This window comes from Triticum urartu, chromosome 2, assembly GCF_003073215.2.
Source record: "Triticum urartu cultivar G1812 chromosome 2, Tu2.1, whole genome shotgun sequence".
In the NCBI taxonomy this organism is placed as follows: Eukaryota; Viridiplantae; Streptophyta; class Magnoliopsida; order Poales; family Poaceae; genus Triticum; species Triticum urartu.
This window is the reverse complement of record NC_053023.1, coordinates 548,990,893-549,014,652: the sequence shown is the minus strand read 5'-3', so window position 1 is coordinate 549,014,652 and position 23,760 is coordinate 548,990,893.

The window sequence follows — 23,760 nt, the reverse complement described above, 5'->3', positions numbered from 1 at the left end:
GGAAAAATTTCATCGATTATATTTGAGGTTTTGAATTTTCTCTTCCTACTGTCAAGAATAAATATGATATTCTTATTGTTGGGGATGTGCATATCCCCATTGAGGTAACCTAGTGTTATTCTAAAATTCTCCGGTTTCATGTTATTCGAAATGAGTTTGTTAACAAGACTTGATCAACCTTGTTAGTGGATTCCTTTTGATGAGCATGAGATGGATGAATTTAGAAAACACAACTCTCTGTGCCCTCTTTTTACTTTCTGTTATTTATATTAAAAAGGCAAAAAATAGTATTTTCTGTCTGTTTTCTGAATTATCCATGCAATAAAAAAATACCCCGAAAATAAAAGTTCTCCAAATGCCCTGAAAATGAAATATGATTTTTTCTAGAATATTTGAGGATTTTAGGCACTAAGAACACAGCAGGGGGAGCAGCCACGTGCCCACGAGGGTGGAGGGTGCGTCGTACCCCCCTAGGCGCGCCCCCTGCCTCGTGGACCCCACGTGGGTCCTCTCCACTTATCCTTGCACCCACACACTTCGTCTTGCTCCCGAAAAAATCGCTAGCCAGCTCAAACCCGAGTTCTAGCTCATCTTGCTGCCATTTTCGATCTCCTTGCTCAAAGCTTCATTCACAAAACTGCTTTGGGGGATTGTTCTTCGGTATGTGACTCCTCCAATGGTCCAATTAGTTTTTGTTCTAGTGCTTTATTTATTGCAAATTTTTGCTGCTTAGGTGACCCTGTTCTTGAGCTTGCATGTCAAATTTATGTGGTCAAAAGTAGTTTTAATGCATGATATAGCCTCTAGGCACTTGTAGGAGTAGTTGCTATCAATTTTGTTGAGTTTGATTCACTTTTATTTTGAGTCACTTAAAATTTCAGAAATTTTTAGAAAAAGATGAAGAGATTCTTGAGGGGCTCATCGAGCCGAAGCTCTAAGAATAAGCAAAGTGAAGAAAATAAGAAGCCCAAGTATAATCTCCCTCGTACAGCGGAGGTTCGGCCGTGTGAATGGCCTTGTGATGAGTTCTTGAGAGAAGCCGGGATTTATGAAGATTTTTATTGTTTGGCTAAGAATGCAGGCCTCACTAGCTTCCTCCACGACTGGCGTGAACAGTATCTCTTACTCACCAATATTTTGTGCAAAATTTTCATTTCCATGCTAGAAGATCGCCACCTTTGGTGGAATTTTATTTATATGATGAGCATAAGGAGATGTCACTTTATGATTTTTGCCAGGTCTGTTTGATACCCTTTGCGGGCAGCGTAGAGGAACCACATCATAATGATGTGTAAGGGTTTATTGATATGATTGCTGTAGGGGAAACTAGAAAGGTTTCCGATGCAAGAATCACTAGCATACATTTTCCTGTTCTGCGTTACTTCGCAATATTTGCTAGTAGGTGTTTAATTGGTTGTGGGAACTGCGGAAACCTTAGTGCCCCTGATATTGTTATTTTGCGCCATGCCATGTTTCGTGATACTACTTTCAGTTTAGGCGCTATTGTTGCTAAACGGTTAAATCTGAACCATACAAAGGGCCCCGTCCTTGAAGGTATCTTTTCCTCGCGCCTTGCTGCACACTTTAACATTCCTATCAGGCATTTTGAGAATGAGGAAAAGTTGCTGCCTCCTATTGTTCTAGGTTATAAGAGTATGGTAGCACATGAGTTTATTGTTAAGGATAAGAATAAGATACTTAAGTACAAATTAATATTTGGTAAAAATTATTGTGAGATTATTACCTTGCCTGCGCCCTCTTTGTTTAACATACTTTCAGGCACGTACCTCATTTTTCCTGAGGCTATTCATGCGTACCGGGGCCAGATGTCAGCTGCAGAGCCGGAGCCACCATCTGATCCTCACCGTCAGTCTGTTTATCAGTGGAATCCGGAGGAGATCGCCAACCAGTGGCAACCTGAGGACCCTTCTCAGTATGACCCCAGCTACAACTTTGATCCATGGGCATAGACCAACTTAGGCAAAAAGCCTAAGCTTGGGGGAGTACGTATTTCTCACCGACATTACATTCATGTTCACACACTCATTCTAGTTGTCGGTGCTCATACTTTTTCATTGTATCATCCATGCTAGTTTACTTTCTTTTTAAGCTTTCTTCTTGTGTGTTTGAAAAACCCTTAAGAAAAACAAAAAAAATAGTTGTAGATTTTAGCTAGTTTACTTTCCATGCCTGTAGTAGTGGTAATTAAAAAGAAAACCCAAAAAGATTTATCGTTCTTCTTTTGCTTGTTGGGAGATTTCCTGTGTAAATAGTTTTATTTCTTTTCTTGTTATTTGGGGGTCGAGAGGAGAAGACCTCGATGAAATTGTTGAGTGGCTCTTATATGCATTATTGTTGATCTAACAAAGAGCCCATATTACCTTGTCTTCTCCCTTGAATTGAATGCTTGCAGATTCTAGCTTAGTCCAATGCACGTGCACTATTATTATTATCCACACTATTCGGTTGTGCAAGTGAAAGGCAATAATGACGATATATGATGAACTGATTGTTGGGGAACGTAGTAATTTCAAAATTTTCCTACGCACGCACAAGATCATGGTGATGCATAATGATATGTCTCCAACGTATCTATAATTTTTTATTTCTCCATGCTATATTATGTATTGTTTTAGGCAATATTGGGCTTTATTATCCACTTTTATATTATTTTTGGGACTAACCTATTAACCGGAGGCCCAGCCCAGATTTGGTGTTTTATGCCTATTTCAGTGTTTTGAAGAAAAGGAATATCAGACGGAGTCGAAACGGAACGAAATCAATTGGAGAAGTTATTTTTGGAAAGAAACACACCTAATGGACTTGGACCCCACGTCAAGGAAGGAACGAGGTGCTCACGAGGGTGGGGGGCACCCCCACTAGGGCGTGCCCCCTGTCTCGTGGGGCCCTCGTGGCTCCCCTGTCGTACCTCCTGCACCCATATATACCTACATGACATAAAACTTTCAGAACGCACAATAGATCGGGAGTTCCGCCGCCAGAAGCCTCCGTAGCCACCAAAAACCAATCTAGACCTATTCCGGCACCCTGCGAGAGGGGGTAATCCTTCTCCGGTGGCTATCTTCATCATCCCGGTGCTCTCCATGACGAGGAGGGAGTAGTTCTCCCTCGGGGCCGAGGGTATGTACCAGTAGCTATGTGTTTGATCTCTCTCTCTCTTGTGTTCTTGATTTGGCACGATCTTGATGTATCACGAGCTTTGCTATTATAGTGGGATGTTATGTTTCTCCTCCCCCTCTTCTCTCTTGTAATGAATTGAGTTTTCCCTTTGGAGTTATCTTATCGGATTGAGTCTTTAAAGATTTGAGAACACTTGATGTATGTCTTGACGTGGATATATGTGGTGACAATGGGATACCACATGCCACTTGATGTATGTAAAGGTGACCAACTTGCGGGTTTCGTGACATTGGGAACCTATGCATAGGGGTTGGCACACGTTTTCGTCGTGATTCTCCGGTAGAAACTTTGGGGCACTCTTTGAGGTTTTATGTGTTGGTTGAATAGATGAATCTGAGATTGTGTGATGCATATCGTATAATCATACCCACGGATACTTGAGGTGACATTGGAGTATCTAGGTGACATTAGGGTTTTGGTTGATTTGTGTCTTAAGGTGTTATTCTAGTACGAACTCTAGGGCTATTTGTGACACTTATAGGAATAGCCCAACGGATTGATTGGAAAGAATAACTTTGAGGTGGTTTCGTACCCTACCATAATCTCTTCGTTCGTTCTCCGCTATTAGTGACTTTGGAGTGACTCTTTTTTGCATGTTGAGGGATAGTTATGTGATCCAATTATGTTAGTATTGTTGAGAGGACTTGCACTAGCGAAAGTATGAACCCTAGGCCTTGTTTCAACACATTGCAATACCGTTTACGCTCACTGTTATCACTTGCTACCTTGCTGTTTTTATAATTTCAGATTACAAATACTATTATCTACTATCCATATACCACTTGTTTCACCATCTCTTCGCCGAACTAGTGCACCTATACAATTTACTATTGTATTGGGTGTGTTGGGGACACAAGAGACTCTTTGTTATTTGGTTGCAGGGTTGCTTGAGAGAGACCATCTTCATCCTACGCCTCCCACGGATTGATAAACCTTAGGTTCATCCACTTGAGGGAAATTTGCTACTGTCCTACAAACCTCTGCACTTGGAGGCCCAACAACGTCTACAAGAAGAAGGTTGTGTAGTAGACATCAAGCTCTTTTCTGGCGCCGTTGCCGGGGAGTCTAGCGCTTGAAGGTATATCTTTAGATCTTGCAATCGAGTCTTTTAGTTTTTTGCTTTATCAACTAGTTTAGTTTATAAAAGAAAATTATAACAATAAAAAATGGGAATTAAGTTTGTCTCATACGCTTCACCTTTTTAATATCTTCGTGAGTATGATGGAAAGGATAATTGTGCTCAAGTGCTAGAAGAAGAAATATATAAAATGTTTGGCACTAAATAATTTGAATGATGAGGCATGATTGCCAATGTTGTTAGTAATGAATTCCTTGAATATCCATGATGCTAATGTATATGCAAAGCCACAAGTTGGGAAGCTATGTTTGATGAAGATTGATATTTTTTGTCCCCCAAGTTTTGATGAGAAATATATTATGATGAAAGCATGCCTTCCTCTATGATGATATTGTGATGACTTAATGCTTTAAAGAATAATGATAACCAATGAAACTTGTCATCTTGATCTTAATTTTCAATCACATGATAGTTATTTTGTTGAGTTTGCTCCCACTACTATTCATGAGAAATTTGCTTATGTGGAGAGTAGTAAATTTTCTATGCTTGTAGATCATGAAAAGAATGCTTTAGGTGCTGGTTATATTGTTGAATTCATTCATGATGCTACTGAAAATTATTATGAGGGAGGAATATATGCTTGTAGGAATTGCAATAATATCAAGTTTCCTCTCTATGTGCTTAAAATTTTGAAGTTTTGCTTGTTTTACCTTCCTATGCAAGTTGATTCTTGTTCCCATCAAGTTGTTTGCTCACAAAATCCCTATGCATAGGAAGTGGGTTAGACTTAAATGTGCTAGTCATATTCTTCATGATGCTCTCTTTATGTTTCAATTCTTATCTTTTATGTGAGCATCATTGAAATCATCATGCCTAGCTAGGGGCGTTAAACGATAGCGCTTGTTGGGAGGCAACCCAATTTTATTTTAGTTCCTTGCTTTGTTCCTGTTTAGTAATAAATAATTCATCTAGCCTCTGTTTAGATGTGGTTTTATGCTTTTAATTAGTGTTTGTGCCAAGTAGAACCTTTGGGAAGACTTTGGGAAAGTCTTGTTGATCATGCTGTCAAAAAACAGAAACTTTAGCGCTCACGAGAATTGCTGCCATTTTTATTTGGAGAGTGATATTTAGTTAATTATTTTTGAAGATGATTAATAGATAAATTCCTCAGGTCCAGCAATTTATTTGAGAATTTTATGAGTTCCAGAAGTATACGTTTGATCCAGATTACTACAGACTGTTCTGTTTTTGACAGATTCTGTTTTTCATGTGTTGTTTACTTATTTTGATGAATCTATGGCTAGTAAAATAGTTTATAAACCATAGAGAAGTTGGAATACAGTAGTTTAACACCAATATAAATAAAGAATGAGTTCATTACAGTACCTTGAAGTGGTGATTTATTTTCTTATACTAACGGAGCTTACGAGTTTTCTGTTAAGTTTTGTGTTGTGAAGTTTTCAAGTTTTGGGTAAGATTCGATGGACTATGGAATAAGGAGTGGCAAGAGCCTAATATTGGGGATGCCCAAGGCACCCCAAGGTAATATTCAAGACAACCAAAAGCCTAAGCTTGGGGATGCCCCGGAAGGCATCCCCTCTTTCGTCTTCGTTCATCGGTAACTTTACTTGGAGCTATATTTTTATTCGCCACATGATATGTGTTTTGCTTGGAGCGTCAATTTATTTTGTTAGGATTTGCTTTCTGTTATTTAGAACAATGTTTTGCATCTTTTATTTCAATAAAAGTGGCATTGATAGCCTTTACTATGCCTATGTTACAAGTATACATGTTGCTGTTTGAAAACAGAAAGTTTACCGCTGTTGCAATAATTCCCTAGAAAAGTCAGAATGTGATAAAATGTTGAAACCTTTTGCATATTAAGCTCTGATAAATTTACTACAGTGGGAATTTTCTTTCATAATTTTTGGAGCTAGGGAAGTATGGATGTTGCAGCATTCTTTACAGACTATCCTGTTTAGGCAGATTGCTGTTATGTTTGCATTGTTTGCATATGTTTGCTTCTTTAATGATTCTATTTGAGGATAGGACTATTAAATATGCAGAGGCATTTAGTATGCAATGTTGAATAATAATTTTAGTGATTTGCTACAGTAGAGTATGATAAGGTTTTTGCAATGGTTTATACTAACTTATCTCACGAGTCCTTGTTGAGTTTTGTGTGGATGAAGCTTTTGAGATTTAGGGAGACCGTGATATGAGAGGAATTAAGGAGACACAAAAGCTCAAGCTTGGGGATGCCCAAGGCATCCCAAGATAATATTTCAAGAAGTCTCAAGCGTCTAAGCTTGGGGATGCCCCGGTTGGCATCCCACCTTTCTTCTTCAACAACTATCGGTTAGTATCGGTTGATCCTAAGTTTTTGCTTCTTCACATGATGTTTGCTATTCTTAGATGTCATTTTATTTTGCTTTGCTTGCTGTTTGAATAGATACCAAGATCTGAAATTATTAAATGTTAGAGAGTCTTCACATAGTTGCATAATTATTCGACTACTCATTGATCTTCACTTATATCTTTCGGAGTAGTTTGTCATTTGCTCTAGTGCTTCACTTATATCTTTTAGAGCATGGTGGTAGTTTTATTTTGAAGAAATAGATGAACTCTCATGCTTCACTTAGATTATTTTGAGAGTCTTAAATAGCATGGTAATTTTCTTAAAATCCTAATATGCTAGGTATTCAAGAATAATAAAATTCTCTTATGAGTGTGTTGAATACTATGAGAAGTTTGATACTTGATAATTGTTTTGAGATATGGAGATGGTGATATTAGAGTCATGCTAGTTGAGTAGTTATGAATTTGAGAAATACTTGTGTTGAAGTTTGTGATTCCCGTAGCATGCACGTATGGTGAACCGTTATGTGATGAAGTCGGAGCATGATTTATTTATTGATTGTCTTCCTTATGAGTGGCGGTCGGGGACGAGCGATGGTCTTTTCCTACCAATCTATCCCCCTAGGAGCATGCGCGTAGTACTTTGTTTCGATAACTAATAGATTTTTGCAATAAGTATGTGATTTCTTTATGACTAATGTTGAGTCCATGGATTATACGCACTCTCACCCTTCCACCATTGCTAGCCTCTCTAGTACCGCGCAACTTTCGCCGGTACCATAAACCCACCATATACCTTCCTCAAAACAGCCACCATACCTACCTATTATGGCATTTCCATAGCCATTCCGAGATATATTGCCATGCAACTTTCCACCATTCCGTTTATTATGACACGCTTCATCATTGTCATATTGCTTTGCATGATCATGTAGTTGACATTGTATTTGTGGCAAAGCCACCGTTCATATTCTTTCATACATGTCACTCTTGATTCATTGCATATCCCGGTACACCGCCGGAGGCATTCATATAGAGTCATACTTTGTTCTAGTATCGAGTTGTATCATTGAGTTGTAAATAAATAGAAGTGTGATGATCACATTCAATAGAGCATTGTCCCAAAAAAGAGAGAAAGGCCAATATAAAAAAAAAAATAAATAAAGGCCAAATAAAAAAAGGGGAAAGGCCAAATAAAAAATAAAATAAAATAAAAAAGGGGCAATGCTACTATCCTTTTACCACACTTGTGCTTCAAAGTAGCACCATGATCTTTATAGTAGAGTCTCTCATGTTATCAACTTTCATATACTAGTAAGAATCTTTTCCATTATAGAACTTGGCTTGTATATTCCAATGATGGGCTTCCTCAAAATGCCCTAGGTCTTCGTGAGCAAGCGAGTTGGATGCACACCCACTTAGTTTCTTTTTGAGCTTTCATACACTTATAGCTCTAGTGCATCCGTTGCATGGAAATCCCTACTCACTCACATTGATATCTGTTGATGGGCATCTCCATAGCCCATTGATATGCCTAGTTGATGTGAGACTGTCTTCTCCTTTTTGTCTTCTCCACAACGAACATTCTATTCCACCTATAGTGCTATGTCCATGGCTCACACTCATGTATTGCGTGAAGATTGAAAAAGTTTGAGAACATCAAAAGTATGAAACAATTGCTTGGCTTGTCATCGGGGTTGTGCATGATTTAAATATTTTGTGTGTGAAGATAGAGCATAGCCAGACTATATGATTTTGTAGGGATAGCTTTCTTTGGCCATGTTATTTTGAGAAGACATAATTGCTTTGTTAGTATGCTTGAAGTATTATTATTTTTATGTCAAAATGAACTTTTGTCTTGAATCTTTCGGATCACAATATTCATATCACAAGTAGGAAGAATTACATTAAAATTATGCCAACTAGCATTCCACATCAAAAATTATCTTTTTATCATTTACATACTCGAGGATGAGCATGAATTAAGCTTGGGGATGCTTGATACGTCTCCAACGTATCTATAATTTTTGTTTGCTCCATGCTATATTATCTACTGTTTTAGGCAATATTGGGCTTTATTATCCACTTTTATATTATTTTTGGGACTAACCTATTAACTGGAGGCCCAGCCCAGATTTTCTATTTTTATGCCTATTTTAGTGTTTTGAAGAAAAGGAATATCAGACGGAGTCGAACAGGAAAGAAATCAACTGGACAAGTTATTTTTGGAAGGAAACACACCTGATGGACTTGGACTCCACGTCAAGGAAGGAACGAGGTGCTCACGAGGGTGGGGGGGCCCCCCCCCCCCCAGGGCGCGCCCCCTATCTCGTGGGGCCCTTGTGGCTCCCCTGACGTACCTCCTGCGCCCATATATACCTACATGACCTAAAACTTCCAGAACGCAGAATAGATCGGGAGTTCCACCGCCAGAAGCCTCCGTAGCCACCAAAAACCAATCTAGACCCGTTCCGGCACCCTGCCGGAGGGGGTAATCCTTCTCCGGTGGCCATCTTCATCATCCCGGTGCTCTCCATGACGAGGAGGGAGTAGTTCTCCCTCGGGGCCGAGGGTATGTACCAGTAGCTATGTGTTTGATCTCTCTCTCTCTCTCTCTCTCTCGTGTTCTTGATTTGGCATGATCTTGATGTATCGCGAGCTTTGCTATTATAGTTGGATCTTATGTTTCTCCTCCCCCTCTTCTCTTTTGTAATGAATTGAGTTTTCCCTTTGGAGTTATCTTATCGGATTGAGTCTTTAAAGATTTGAGAACACTTGATGTATGTCTTGCCGTGGATATCTGTGGTGACAATGGGATACCACATGCCACTTGATGTATGTTAAGGTGACCAACTTGCGGGTTTTGTGACATTGGGAACCTATGGATAGGGGTTGGCACACGTTTTCATCGGGATTCTCCGGTAGAAACTTTGGGGCACTCTTTGAGGTTCTATGTGTTGGTTGAATAGATGAATCTGAGATTGTGTGATGCATATCGTATAATCATACCCACGGATACTTGAGGTGACATTGGAGTATCTAGGTGACATTAGGGTTTTGGTTGATTTGTGTCTTAAGGTGTTATTCTAGTACGAACTCTAGGGCTGTTTGTGACACTTATAGGAATAGCCCAACGGATTGATGGGAAAGAATAACTTTGAGGTGGTTTCGTACCCTACCATAATCTCTTCGTTCGTTCTTTGCTATTAGTGACTTTGGAGTGACTCTTTGTCGCATGTTGAGGGATAGTTATGTGATCCAATTATGTTAGTATTGTTGAGAGGACTTGCACTAGCGAAAGTATGAACCCTAGGCCTTGTTTCAACACATTGCAATACCGTTTACGCTCACTTTTATCACTTGCTACCTTGCTGTTTTTATAATTTCAGATTACAAATACTATTATCTACTATCCATATACCACTTGTTTCACCATCTCTTCGCCGAACTAGTGCACCTATACAATTTACCATTGTATTGGGTGTGTTGGGGACACAAGAGACTCTTTGTTATTTGGTTGCAGGGTTGCTTGAGAGAGACCATCTTCATCCTACGCCTCCCACGGATTGATAAACCTTAGGTCATCCACTTGAGGGAAATTTGCAACTGTCCTACAAACCTCTGCACTTGGAGGCCCAACAACGTCTACAAGAAGAAGGTTCTGTAGTAGACATCACATAACAAAGAGAGGGGAGAGTGTGTCCATGTACCCTCGTAGACCGAATCGGAAGCGTTAGCACAACGTGGTTGATGTAGTCGTACGTCTTCACGATCCGACCGATCAAGTACCGAATGCACGGCACCTCCGAGTTCTGCACACGTTCAACTCGACGACGTCCCTTGAACTCTGGTCCAGCCGAGCTTTGAGGGAGAGTTCCGTCAGCATGACATCGTGGTGACGATGTTGATGTTCTACCGTGGCAGGGCTTCGCCTAAGCACCACTACGATATTATCGAGGTGGACTATGGTGAAGAGGGGCACCGCATATGGCTAAAAGATCCAAGAGATCAACTGTTGTGTCTATGGGGTGCCCCTCTCCTCCGTATATAAAGGGGGGAGGAGAGGGTCGGCCAAGGGGAGGAGGCGCGCCCAAGAGGGGAGTCCTACTCCCACCGGGAGTAGGACTCCTCCTTTTCCTATTTGGAGAGGGAGAGGGAAGGAAGAGGAAGGAGGGAGGAAGGAAAGGGGTGCGGCCCCCTGATAACCCACAAGTATAGGGGATCGCAACAGTTTTCGAGGGTACAGTATTCAACCCAAATTTATTGATTCGACACAAGGGGAGCCAAAGAATATTCTCAAGTATTAGCAGCTGAGTTGTCAATTCAACCACACCTGGAAACCTAATATCTGCAGCAAAGTGTTTAGTAGCAAAGTAATATGATAGTAGTGGTAACGGTAGCAAAAGTAATGTTTTTGGTATTTTGTAGTGATGATAGCAATTGCAACGGAAAAGTAAATAAGCGAAGAACAATATATGGAAAGCTCGTAGGCAATGGATCGGTGATGGAGAATTATGCCGGATGCGGTTCATCATGTAACAATCATAACCTAGGGTGACACAGAACTAGCTCCAGTTCATCAATGTAATGTAGGCATGTATTCCGAATATAGTCATACGTGCTTATGGAAAAGAACTTGCATGACATCTTTTGTCCTACCCTCCCGTGGCAGCGGGGTCCTATTGGAAACTAAGGGATATTAAGGTCTCCTTTTAATAGAGTACCGGAACAAAGCATTAACACATAGTGAATACATGAACTCCTCAAACTACGGTCATCACCGGTAAGTATCCCGATTATTGTCACTTCGGGTTAACGGATCATAACACATAATAGGTGACTATAGACTTGCAAGATAGGATCAAGAACTCTCATATATTGATGAAAACATAATACGTTCAGATCCGAAATCATGGCACTCGGGCCCTAGTGACAAGCATTAAGCATAGCAAAGTCATAGCAACATCAATCTCAGAACATAGTGGATACTAGGGATCGAACCCTAACAAAACTAACTCGATTACATGATAGATCCCATCCAACCCATCACCGTCCAGCAAGCCTACGATGGAATTACTCACGCACAGTGGTGAGCATCATGAAATTGGTGATGGAGGATGGTTGATGATGACGATGGCGACGGATTCCACTCTCCGAAGCCCCGAACGGACTCCAGATCAGTCCTCCCGAGAGGTTTTAGGGCTTGGCGGCAGCTCTGTATCGCAAAACGCGATGAATTCTTCTCTCTATTTTTTTTCTCCCCGAAACCAAATATATAGAGTTAGAGTTGAGGTCAGAGGAGCTCCAGGGGGCCCACGAGGTAGGGGGCGCGCCCCCCACCCTTGTGGACAGGTGGTGGGGCCCTGGCCTTCATCTCTTGTAAGGATTTTTTATTATTTACAAAAAGTTGTTCCGTGAAGTTTCAGGTCATTCCGAGAACTTTTGTTTCTGCACATAAATAACACCATGGTAATTCTGCTGAAAACAGCGTCAGTCCGGGTTAGTTCCATTCAAATCATGCAAGTCAGAGTCCAAAACAAGGGCAAAAGTGTTTGGAAAAGTAGATACGACGGAGACGTATCAACTCCCCCAAGCTTAAACCCTTGCTTGTCCTCAAACAATTCAGTTGATAAACTGAAAGTGATAAAGAAAAACTTTTACGAACTCTGTTTGCTCTTGTTGTTGTAAATATGTAAAGCCAGCATTCAAGTTTCAGCGAAGATTATGACTAACCACATTCACAATAACGCTTAGGTCTCAAGTTTACTCATATCAATGGCATAATCAACTAGCGAGCAATAATAATAAATCTCGGATGACAACACTTTCTCAAAACAATCATAATATGATATAACAAGAGGGTATCTCGCTAGCCCTTTCTGAGACCGCAAAACATAAATGCAGAGCACCTTTAAAGATCAAGGACTGACTAGACATTGTAATTCATGGTAAAAGAGATCCAGTCAAGTCATACTCAATGTAAACTAACAGTAATGAATGCAACTGATAGCGGTGCTCTTCAACTGGTGCTTTTTAATAAGAGGATGATGACTCAACATGAAAGTAAATAGACAGGCCCTTCACAGAGGGAAGCAGGGATTTGTAGAGGTGCCAGAGCTCGGTTTTGAAATAGAGATGAATAATATTTTGAGCGGTATACTTTCATTGTCAACATAACAACCAAGAGATGGCGATATCTTCCATGCTACACACATTATAGGCGGCTCCCAAATAGAATGGTAAAGTTTATACTCCCCCTTCCACCAACAAGCATCAATCCATGGCTGGCTCGAAACAACGACTGCCTCCCACTAACAAGAGTCCTAGGGGGAGTTTTGTTTGCAATTATTTTGATTTGATTTGCATAAAGCATGGGACTGGGTATCCCAGTGACCAGCCATTTTTCTCATGAGTGAGGAGCGGAGTCCACTCCTCTTGAGAATAACCCGCCTAACATGGAAGATACGGACAGCCCTAGTTGATACATGATCTATTCGAGCATACAAAACAGGATATTTATTTTAAGGTTTAGAGTTTGGCACATACAAATTTACTTGGAACGGCAGGTAGATACCGTATATAGGTAGGTATGGTGGACTCATATGGAATAACTTTGGGGTTTATGGAGTTGGATGCACAAGCAGTATTCCCGCTTAGTACAAGTGAAGGCTAGCAAAAGACTGGGAAGCAACCAGCTAGAGAGCGACAACAGTCATGAACATGCATTAAAATTAATCAACACCGAATGCAAGCATGAGTAGGATATAATCCATCATGAACATAAATATCGTGAAGGCTATGTTGATTTTGTTTCAACTACATGCGTGAACATGCGCCAAGTCAAGTCACTTAAATCATTCAGAGGAGGATACCACCCTATCATACCACATCACAACCATTTTAATAGCATGTTGGCACGCAAGGTAAACCATTATAAGCACCTAGCTAATCAAGCATGGCACAAGAACTATGATCTCTAGTTGTCATTGCAAACATGTTTATTCATAATAGGCTGAATCAGGAACGATGAACTAATCATATTTACAAAAACAAGAGAGGACGAGGTCATACCAGCTTTTCTCATCTCAATAAGTTCATCATATAATCATCATTATTGCCTTTCACTTGCACGACCGAATGATGTGGATAATAATAATAGTGCACGTGTGTTGGACTAAGCTGGAATATGCAAGCATTCAATAAATAGGAGAAGACAAGGTAATATGGGCTCTTTTGTCAGATCAACAATAATGCATATAAGAGCCACTTCAATAATTTAATTATGGTATTCTCCTATCGACCCCAAAGAAAATAAAAGAAAGAAAACTATTTACACGGGAGAGCTCCCAACAAGTAAAAGAAGAATAGGAAATCTTTTTGGGTTTTCTTTTTAATTACTACTAAAGCATGGAAAGTAAACTAATTAAAAGCTACAACTAATTTTTTTGTTTTTCTTAAGGTTTATCAAACACACAAGAAGAAAGCATAAAAAGGGAAATAAACTAGCATGGATGATACAATGAAAAAGTATGAGCACCGAAATCTGGCAATGAGTGTGTGAACATAAATGTAATGTCGGTGAGAAATACGTAATCCCCCAAGCTTAGGATTTTGGCCTAAGTTGGTCTATGGCCACAGCTGGCCTGGCGGATATCCATAATAATAGTTGGGGTCATACTGAGATGAAGAAGACTCTGACTGCCATTGGTTGGCAATCATTTCCGGATCCCAATGGTAATTAGACTGTCGTGGAGGATCAACCTGTGGTTCCGGCTCTGGCTCTGTGGCTGATGTAGGGTTCCAATAGGCGTGAATGGCCTCTAACGGAACAAGGTACTGGCCTGCAGATAAATAAAACAAGGAAGGAGCAGGCAGGGTAATAGTCTCATGATGATGTTTATCAAAGAACAATTTGTATTTAAGCTCCCCTTCCCTATTCTTAACAATAAAATCGTGCGCTACCATACTCTTATAATCTAAGTAAACACGAGGCGGCAATTTTTCTTCCTTCTCATAATGCCTAATAGGTATATTAAAATGTGCAGCTAGGCGTGAAGCATAGATGCCTCCAAAGATGGGGCCCTTTGTATGGTTCAGACTTAACGTTTAGCAATAATGCCGCCCATACTAATAGAGTTATCACTGAATAAACCGTGGGGCAAAATAATAATATCAGGAACACTAAGGTTTCCACAGTTCCCGCGACCAATTAAGCAACGACTAGCAAATATTGCAAAATAGCGTAAAACAGGAAAATGTATGCTAGTGATTCGTGCATCGGAAACCTTCCTCGTTTCCCCTACAGTGATGATATCAATAACCCATCCACATCGCTGTGATGTGGTCCCTCTGTCGTGCCCTCGAAAGGGACCAAACAAACCCGACAAAAATCATAAAGTGACATCTCCTTATGCTCATCATATAAATAAAACTCCACCATAGGTGGTGAGCTCCTAGAATGGAAATGGAAGTTTTGCACAAAGATATTTGTGAGTAAGAGATACTGATCGCGTTGGTCGTGGAGGAAAGCGGCGAGGCCTGCATTCTTAGCCAATTCATAAAAATCTTCATAAATCCCGGCTGCTCTCAAGAAATCATCGGAAGGCCATTCACATGACCGAACCTCCGTGGTGCGAGGCGGATTATATTTGGGCTTTTGTGCCTTTTCCTTCGAGCTTCGGCTCGATGAGCCCCTCAAAAGTCTCTTCATTGTTTTTTGAAAAATTCTGAAATTTTTAGTAACTTCAAAATAAAAGTAAACCGAACTCAATAATATCGATAGCAACTACTCCTACAAGTGCCTAGGGCCTATATCATGCATCAAAACTACTTTTGACCATATAAATTTGACATGCAAGCTCAAGAACATGGTCACTTAGGTAGCAAAAATTTGCAATGAATAAAGCACTAGAACAAAAACTTATTGGACCAATGGAGGAGTCACATACCAAGGAATAATCTCCCCAAGCAGTTTTGTGAGAGGTGCTTTGAGCAAGGAGATCGAAAATGGCAGCAAAATGAGCTTGGACTCGGGTTTGAGCTGGATATTCGTGTTTGGGGGAGGAAGAAGGAGTGTGTGGGTGAAAGGATAAGTGGAGGAGGGCCACCGTGGGCCCACGAGGCAGGGGGGCGCGCCCAGGGGGTAGGGCGCGCCCTCCACCCTCGTGGCCAGGTGGATGACCCCCCTGATGTGTTCTCAGTGCCAAATATTCTCAAATATTCTAGAAAAAATCATATTTAAATTTCAGGGCATTTGGAGAACTTTTATTTTCGGGGTATTTTTATATTGCACGGATAATCGGATAACAGACAGAAAAATACTTATTTTATTTTATTTAATATAAATAACAGAAAGTAAAAGGAGGGTACAGAAGGTTGTGCCTTCTAGTTTCATCCATCTCATGCTCATCAAAAGGAATCCACTAACAAGGTTGATCAAGTCTTGTTAACGAACTCATTCCGAATAACATGGAACCGGAGAAATTTCGAATAACACTATGTTACCTCAACGGGGATATGCACATCCCCAATAATAAGAATATCATATTTCTTCTTGACAGTAGGAAGAGGAAATTCAAAACCTCCAAATATAATCGATGGGATTTTTCCAATAGAGTTGATACTATGAACTTGAGGTTGTTTCCTCGGAAAGTGTACCGTATGCTCATTACCATTAACATGAAAAGTGACATTGCCTTCAGTGCAATCAATAACAGCCCCTGCAGTATTCAAAAAGGGTCTTCCAAGAATAATAGACATACTATCGTCCTCGGGAATATCAAGAATAACAAAGTCCGTTAAAATAGTAACATTTGCAACTACAACAGGCACATACTCACAAATACCGACAGGTATAGCAGTTGATTTATCAGCCATTTGCAAAGATATTTCAGTAGGTGTCAACTTATTCAAATCAAGTCTACGATATAAAGAGAGAGGCATAACACTAACACCGGCTCCAAGATCACATAAAGCAGTTTTAACATAGTTTTTTTTAATGGAGCATGGTATCGTTGGTACACTGGGATCTCCAAGTTTCTTTGGTATTCCACCCTTAAAAGTATAATTAGCAAGCATGGTGGAAATTTTAGCTTCTGGTATCTTTCTTTTATTTGTGACAATGTCTTTCATATACTTAGCATAAGGATTCATTTTGAGCATATCAGTTAATCGCATACGCAAAAAGATAGGTCTAATCATTTCAGCAAAGCGCTCAAAATCCTCATCATCCTTTTTCTTGGATGGTTTGGGAGGAAAGGGCATGGGTTTCTGAACCCATGGTTCTCTTTCTTTACCGTGTTTCCTAGCAACAAATTCTTTCTTATCATAACGTTGATTCTTTGATTGTGGGTTATCAAGATCAACAGCGGGTTCAATTTCTATATCATTATCATTACTAGGTTGAGCATCATCATGAACATTATCATTAACATTATCACTAGATTCAGGTTCATTACCATATTGTGTTTCAGCATCAGAAATAGAGATGTCATTTGGATTCTCAGGTGTTTCAATAACAGGTTCACTAGAAGCATGCAATGTCCTATCATTTTTATTTTTCTTCCTATTAGAAGGACTAGGTGCATCCACATTATTTCTCTAAGAATCTTGCTTAATTCTCTTAGGGTGGCCTTCAGGATACAAAGGTTCCTGAGTCATTCTACCACCTATAGTCATAACTCTAACAGCATTATCATTATTCTTACTATTCAATTCATTTAGCAAATCATTTTGAGCTTTAAGTACTTGTTCTAGTTGAGTGGTAACCATAGAAGCATGTTTAATAATCAGTTTAAGTTCACCTTTGACATTAGCCATATAATCACCCAAGTGTTCAAGCATATTTGAATTGTATTTCAATTGTCTACCAAAATAAGCATTATAGTCTTCTTGCTTAACCATAAATTTATCAAACTCATCTAAGCATGGGCTAGTAAACTTAGTAAATGGGATTTTATCTTTATCATATCTATAGAGAGAATTTACCTTTACTACCTATGTCGGGTTATCAAGACCATGAGTTTCTTCAATAGGTAATGGATTAATATCATATGTTTCTTCAACAGGCGGTAAATTAAGACCATGTATTTCTTCAATAGGAGGTAAATTCTTAACATCTTCAGCTTTAATACCTTTTTCTTTCATAGATTTCTTTGCCTCTTGCATATCTTCAGGACTGAGAAATAGAATACCCCTCTTCTTCGAAGTTGGTTTAGGAATAGGCTCAGGAGTTGGTTCAGGAAGTGTCCAATTATTTTCATTTGTCAACATATTGTTCAATAGAATTTCAGCTTCATCCGGTGTTCTTTCCCTGAAAACAGAACCAACACAACTATCCAGGTAATCTCTGGAGGCATCAGTTAGTCCATTATAAAAGATAACAAGTATTTCATTTTTCTTAAGAGGATGATCAGGCAAAGCATTAAGTAACTTGAGAAGCCTCCCCCAAGCTTGTGGGAGACTCTCTTCTTCAATTTGCACAAAATTATATATATCCTTAAAGAAGCTTGTTTCTTATGAGCAGGGAAATATTTAGCAGAGAAGTAATAAATCATATCCTAGGGACTACGCACACAACCAGGATCAAGAGAATTAAACCATATCTTGGCATCACCCTTTAATGAGAACGAAAATATTTTAAGGATATATAAGTAACGAGTTCTCTCATGAGTAGTGAACAGGGTGTCTATATCATTTAATTTAGTAAGATGTGCCACAACAGTTTCAGATTCATAGCCATGAAAAGGACCAGATTCAACCAAAGTAATTATATTAGGATCAACAGAGAATTCATAATCCTTATCAGTAACAAAGATAGGTGAAGTAGCAAAACCAGGGTCAGGTTTCATTCTAGCATTAAGAGATTGCTGCTTCCATTTACCTAATAACCTCTTGAGCTCGTATCTATCTTTGCAAGCTAAAATAGCTAAAGAAGCTTCTTTATCAAAAACATAACCCTCAGGAATAACAGGTGAGTCTTCATCATCACTTTCTTCAATATTATCAGATTCAATATTTTCATTCTCTCTAGCCCTAGCAAGTTGTTCATCAAGAAATTCACCAAGTGGCACAGTAGTATCAAGCATAAAAGTAGTTTCATCATAAGTATCATGTATAGCAGAAGTGCCATCATCAATAACATGCGACATATCAGAACGAATAGCAGAAGCAGGTTTAGGTGTCGCGAGCTTACTCAAAACAGAAGGTGAATCAAGTGCAGAGCTAGATGGCAGTTCCTTACCTCCCCTCGTAGTTGAGGGATAAATCTTGGTTCTTGGATCTTTCAAGTTCTTCATAATGATAAGCAGATGTAAATCCCAAGTGACTCAAAGAATAGAGCTATGCTCCCCGACAACGGCGCCAGAAAACAGTCTTGATAACCCACAAGTATAGGGGATCGCAACAGTTTTCGAGGGTAGAGTATTCAACCCAAATTTATTGATTCGACACAAGGGGAGCCAAAGAATATTCTCAAGTATTAGCAGCCGAGTTGTCAATTCAACCACACCTGGAAACTTAATATCTGCACCAAAGTGTTTAGTAGCAAAGTAATATGATAGTAGTGGTAACGGTAGCAAAAGTAATGTTTTTGGTATTTTGTAGTGATGATAGCAATAGCAACGGAAAAGTAAATAAGCGAAGAACAATGTACGGAAAGCTCATAGGCAATGGATCGGTGATGGAGAATTATGCCGGATGCGGTTCATCATGTAACAATCATAACCTAGGGTGACACAGAACTAGCTCGAGTTCATCAATGTAATGTAGGCATGTATTCCGAATATAGTCATACGTGCTTATGGAAAAGAACTTGCATGACATCTTTTGTCCTACCCTCCCGTGGCAGCGGGGTCCTATTGGAAACTAAGGGATATTAAGGCCTCCTTTTAATAGAGTACCCGAACAAAGCATTAACACATAGTGAATACATGAACTCCTCAAACTACGGTCATCACCGGTAAGTATCCCGATTATTGTCACTTCGGGGTTAACGGATCATAACACATAATAGGTGACTATAGACTTGCAAGATCGGATCAAGAACTCTCATATATTGATGAAAACATAATAGGTTCAGATCTGAAATCATGGCACTCGGGCCCTAGTGACAAGCATTAAGCATAGCAAAGTCATAGCAACATCAATCTCAGAACATAGTGGATACTAGGGATCAAACCCTAACAAAACTAACTCGATTACATGATAAATCTCATCCAACCCATCACCGTCCAGCAAGCCTACGATGGAATTACTCACGCACGGCGGTGAGCATCATGAAATTGGTGATGGAGGAGGTTGATGATGACGATGGCGACGGATTCCCCTCTCAAGCCCCGAACGGACTCCAGATCAGCCCTCCCGAGAGGTTTTAGGGCTTGGCGGCGGCTCCGTATCGTAAAACGCGATGAATCCTTCTCTCTGATTTTTTTCTCCCCGAAAGCAAATATATAGAGTTGGAGTTGAGGTCGGAGGAGCTCCAGGGGGCCCACGAGGTAGGGCGCCCTGGGCGCGCCCCCCACCCTCGTGGACAGGTGGGCCCCCTGGCTTCATCTTTTGCAAGGATTTTTTATTATTTCCAAAGTGTTCCGTGAAGTTTCAGGTCATTCCGAGAACTTTTGTTTCTGCACATAAATAACACCATGGTAATTCTGCTGAAAACAGCGTCAGTCCGGGTTAGTTCCATTCAAATCATGCAAGTTAGAGTCCAACACAAGGGCAAAAGTGTTTGGAAAAGTAGATACGATGGAGACGTATCAACCCCCCAAGCTTAAACCCCATTGCGACTGCGTGGGGCGCCCCCGCCCTTTCCCTTTCCCCTCTTCCACTAAAAAGCCCCATGAAGGCATATACCTCCCGGGTCCGAGAACCCCGGCTCCGTATAAGCCCTGATCTCACCCGAACCATCTCCGGTATCCAAATATAGTCGTACAATATATCGATCTTTACCTCACATTTCGAGACTCCTCGTCATCGGATCACATCCGGGACTCCGAACAACTTCGGTACATCAAAAACTCATAAACTCATAATATAACTGTCATCGAAACCTTAAGCGTGCGGACCCTACGGGTTCGAGAACAATGTAGACATAACCGAGACATGTCTCCGGTCAATAACCAATAGCGGAACCTGGATGCTCATATTGGCTCCTACATATTCTACGAAGATCTTTATCGGTCAGACCGCATAACAACATACGTTGTTCCCTTTGTCATCGGTATGTTACTTGCCCGAGATTCGATCGTCGGTATCCAATACCTAGTTCAATCTCGTTACCGGCAAGTCTCTTTACTCGTTCTGTAATACATCATCCCACAACTAACTCATTAGTTGCAATGCTTGCAAGGCTTAAGTGATGTGCATTACCGAGTGGGCCCAGAGATACCTCTCCGATGACAACAATCGAGTGACAAATCCTAATATAAATACGCCAACCCAACAAGTACCTTCGGAGACACCTGTAGAGCACCTTTATAATCACCCAGTTACGTTGTGACGTTTGGTGGCACACAAAGTGTTCCTCCGGTAAACGGGAGTTGCATAATCTCATAGTCATAGGAACATGTATAAGTCATTGAAGAAAGCAATAGCAACAAACTAAACGATCAAGTGCTAAGCTAACGGAATGGGTCAAGTCAATCACATCATTCTCCTAATGATGTGATCCCGTTAATCAAATGACAACTCATGTCTATGGTTAGGAAACATAACCATCTTGATCAACGAGCTAGTCAAGTAGAGGCATACTAGTGACACTCTGTTTGTCTATGTATTCACACATGTATTATGTTTCCGGTTAATACAATTCTAGCATGAATAATAAACTTTATCATGATATAAGGAAATAAATAATAACTTTATTATTGCCTCTAGGGCATATTTCCTTCAGTCTCCCACTTGCACTAGAGTCAATAATCTAGATTACACAGTAATGATCCTAACACCCATGGAGCCTTGGTGCTGATCATGTTTTGCTCGTGGAAGAGGCTTAGTCAACGGGTCTGCAACATTCAGATCCGTATGTATCTTGCAAATCTCTATGTCTCCCACCTGGACTAGATCCCGGATGGAATTGAAGCGTCTCTTGATGTGCTTGGTTCTTTTGTGAAATCTGGATTCCTTTGCCAAGGCAATTGCACCAGTATTGTCACAAAAGATTTTCATTGGACCCGATGCACTAGGTATGACACCTAGATCGGATATGAACTCCTTCATCCAGACTCCTTCATTTGCTACTTCCGAAGCAGCTATGTACTCCGCTTCATGTAGATCCCGCCACGACGCTTTGTTTAGAACTGCACCAACTGACAGCTCCACCGTTCAATAAAAACACATATCCGGTTTGCGATTTAGAATCGTCCGGATCAGTGTCAAAGCTTGCATCGACGTAACCATTTACGACAAGCTCTTTGTCACCTCCATAAACGAGAAACATATCCTTAGTCCTTTTCAGGTATTTCAGGATGTTCTTGACCGCTGTCCAGTGATCCACTCCTGGATTACTTTGGTACCTCCCTGCTAAACTTATAGCAAGGCACACATCAGGTCTGGTACACAACATTGCATACATGATAGAGCCTATGGCTGAAGCATAGGGAACATCTTTCATTTTCTCTCTATCTTCTGCAGTGGTCGGGCATTGAGTCTGACTCAACTTCACACCTTGTAATACAGGCAAGAACCCTTTCTTTTGATCCATTTTGAACTTCTTCAAAACTTTATCAAGGTATGTGCTTTGTGAAAGTCCAATTAAGCGTCTTGATCTATCTCTATAGATCTTGATGCCCAATATATAAGCAGCTTCACCGAGGTCTTTCATTGAAAAACTCTTATTCAAGTATCCTTTTATGCTATCCAGAAATTCTATCATTTCCAATCAACAATATTCATCCACATATAATATCAGAAATGCTACAGAGCTCCCACTCACTTTCTTGTAAATACAGGCTTCTCCAAAAGTCTGTATAAAACCAAATGCTTTGATCACACTATCAAAGCGTTTATTCCAACTCCGAGAGGCTTGCACCAGTCCATAAATGGATCGCTGGAGCTTGCACACTTTGTTAGCTCCCTTTGGATCGACAAAACCCTTCCGGTTGCATCATATACAACTCTTCTTCCAGAAATCCACAGGAATGCAGTTTTGACATCCATCTGCCAAATTTCATAATCATAAAATGCGGCAATTGCTAACATGATTCGGACAGACTTAAGCATCGCTACGGGGTGAGAAGTCTCAAAAAAAAAAGACAGACTTAAGCATCGCTACGGGTGAGAAGGTCTCATCGTAGTCAATCCTTGAACTTGTCGAAAACCTTTGACAAGTCGAGCTTTGTAACATTAACCATTCCAGCGTCAGTCTTCTTCTTGAAGATCCATTTATTCTCAATGGCTTGCCGATCATTGGGCAAGTCAACCAAAGTCCACACTTTGTTCTCATACATGGATCCCATCTCAGATTTCATGGCCTCAAGCCATTTTGCGGAATCTGGGCTCACCATCGCTTCTTCATAGTTCGTAGGTTCGTCATGGTCTAGTAACATAACCTCCAGAACAGGATTACCGTACCACTCTGGTGCGGATCTTACTCTGGTTGACCTACGAGGTTCAGTAACAACTTGATCTGAAGTTCCATGATCATCATCATTAACTTCCTCACTAATTGGTGTAGTCGCAGAAACCGGTTTCTGTGATGAACTACTTTCCAAAAGGGAGCAGGTATTACCTCATCAAGTTCTACTTTCCTCCCACTCACTTCTTTCGAGAGAAACTCCTTCTCTAGAAAGGATCCATTCTTAGCAACGAATGTCTTGCCTTCGGATCTGTGATAGAAGGTGTACCCACAGTTTCCTTTGGGTATCCTATGAAGACACATTTCTCCGATTTGGGTTCGAGCTTATCAGGTTGAAGCTTTTTCACATAAGCATCGCAGCCCCAAACTTTAAGAAACGACAACTGGTTTCTTGCCAAACCACAGTTCATAAGGCGTCGTCTCAACGGATTTTGATGGTGCCCTATTTAACGTGAATGCGGCCGTCTCTAAAGCATAACCCCAAAACGATAGCGGTAAATCAGTAAGAGACATCATAGATCGCACCATATCTAGTAAAGTACGATTACGA